This window comes from Mesitornis unicolor, unplaced genomic scaffold (assembly GCF_000695765.1).
Source record: "Mesitornis unicolor isolate BGI_N332 unplaced genomic scaffold, ASM69576v1 scaffold33896, whole genome shotgun sequence".
NCBI lineage: Eukaryota > Metazoa > Chordata > Aves > Mesitornithiformes > Mesitornithidae > Mesitornis > Mesitornis unicolor.
In genome coordinates this window covers 1,094-3,676 of record NW_010189470.1, presented here as the reverse complement: position 1 = coordinate 3,676, position 2,583 = coordinate 1,094, and positions in this window count along the sequence as shown.

Below are 2,583 nucleotides of genomic sequence, written 5' to 3'. Positions count from 1 at the left end.
CATAGAGAAAAGGGAGAACCGTGGCTGCTGCTCAGCGCCAGAGCAGCCTCACTGCGAGAGATGGAGGAGAACGCTCAGAGCAGCACAGCACGGCTGCTGCTGGCACCTGAGCTCATCCCTGGCTCCTCGTCCTGCGCTCTCTGTCTCTCTCTGCTCAAGTCGTTTAACTGGATTTCCAAAAGCTGACATCAGCCTCAAACTGATGCTCCCCCGCTGAAAAAACAAGTTCATCCAATTAAGAGCTGCTCACTTGTGTATTAGAAACGACCCAAAACTCCTCAGTTGTGGCCAGGTCCTGGTGCAGGATTGTATTTCACTTTCGAGCAGTGTTGTGTTGCTCTGAGACTCCATGTACAACGTGCAATAAATTCTACTCAGCTGAAAAGTAGCCCACGTTCCCTTTGCATCCGTAGCAGGTTCTTGGAAATAAACTCCTGGAAAGTGAGGGTTGCAAGTTTTGTAGACGCAGCTGCACGTTTCTGTCACGTAAAGGACATTTCTGAGCTGCAGAGCGCGCTGTTCCTGCTCCTGCAGCCCAAACCTGCACCAGGGCAGCTCTGTGGGCCAAGCTTTAAAATGCCAGAGAAACCCGAGGTGATGCATCCGTCTCTGACCCAGGAAATGACCGAAATAGCTGGGAGAGGACCCGGAGACACGCGAGTGTTCAGCCAGAGCCTGTGAACTGGAAACCCTTGGGGTGCAGATGCACGTTTAGGATTTATTTGGAGTCTCCCCTTGTCTCACTCTTGTCAATAGCAGCCAGGGTGGCTCAGGCAGTGAAACGCCTCAGGGAGCTGGAGCTGCAGGCGGGGACAGCGCTTTCCCCTTCATCATTTCCATCCTCTGCCTCCCCCAGCTCCTGGGGTCGTCTTTGTCTCATTGCAAGGGGACAGATGAGCCCTCACTTTGCACTTTGAACACTGGAATTTGCGACTCCCTCGCAATTAATAACGACAGAGGCCTTGCCCCATTCCCTGGCCAAGCTCATGACAGTACTGAGCTGATCAGCCCCCGAGGGCTCAGACTGGGTTTTCTCCTCCTGGCAAGGCCCTGCCCCACCGGGGCTGCTCAGTGGGTCCTTTGCAGCTCATGAGGGAGCTCCAGTTCTGCTTCCCTGCAGTGTGTGCTCTTGCCAAGCGCTGCCTGTCCCGTCCACCTCCCCCTGGAGCCGGGCATCGGTCATCTCCTGCCGGTCTCTCCCTGCAGCCCCTTCCCTCCCTTGTCCTTCAGCGCAAGGTTTTAGGGAGGCTGGAGCAATATCCCCAGCAGAGAAACCACAACTTCCAGCACCACCATTTCTCTCTATCAGAAACTCTGGCTACAGCTCCTCTGGGACGTCTGGTTACTGCTCCATCTAATACAAAATCACAAATAGCACTAAAGCAGCAGCTATAAGCAACCAGAGCTTAGCTTCTGCTGCGATCCAGTGCCACTTCCATGGAGTGGAGCCATCTTTTGAGTTAGCCAAGGGATTACGACTGCAGCTCTCTTTGCTGCAGCACCACTGGGGTCGGGGCACGTTTAGGAGCCATGGGGCACCACAGCAGCAGCACCCCCTGGGTTTGGGGTCCTGGGTGCAGCCCTGGGGTGGGAGGGAAGGAGCCCTCCTTTCACCCAGCTCCCAGAGGGGTTAACGGGGCTTGGGTCGGGGTTTGGTGGGCTCCACCAGTTCACCCGACAGCAGGGGCTGGGCAAGGAGCAGCCACCAAGGGGGCTGGGGACAGCACAGCAGAGACGGGGGCAGCACCACGGCTTCACGCACCAGAAAATCACAACAGCAGACGCCCGAGTTCGGAGTAACACAAAGTCGTTGTTCACTTGTTTCACATTTAAGAAAAAAACATGGTTCATTAAAACAGTTTTAATGAAAAAATAAAGTTCTGAATTAAACTATAATTGTACATGGCTGAAAGTGGTGAACTAAAAGAACGCAGATGTCACTTGTCTTGTCTCCGATGCTGTAACGTGCTGGACTTGTCAGACACCATCTCTTGGGGTGATCTGCAAAGGCAACAGACCAAGAGTCGCTCCTGTTGATCAGCACCGAGCCCCTGGCAGCGGCAGCTCGCCCGTTCTCCCACGAGCGCTCAGGAGCGCGCCCCGCACAGTCCAGTCGCAGGGCGGGCGCTGTGAACGCAGAGGTACCGATTTCGGAGCAGGTCCAGCCCTCGCCGGGCTCTGCCAAAGCCGCTGTTTGCAGTGAAATGGCAGCAGTTGAGAACTTTGGTTATTTCCTGGCTGCGCAGAGCGGTCGGCAGCCGTCGGGGGCGTCTTTGGCGAACTCCCGGGGGCATCCCCAAAGCTGCTGGAAGGCGGTGAACCACGGTCCTGGTCCCAGGGTTTTAGAGAGGCTGGAGCCGGCTTTCAGAACGCGGAGGTGGTGGTTGCAGCGCGGTGAATGGGCTCGTGGTGAAGCAGCGGGACTGACGCCGTGTGGCTCCGTCGTGACCCGCGCTGGCAGAGCCCTAGGTGCTGTCTGAAGCTTGGGCAGCCCCGTGTGGCCCCTCTGGAGGACAGACCTGGAGGGACCGCGGCCGTCACTGGGACGCACCTCCCGCTGAGCCAGGACCCGGGTAAGGCGGT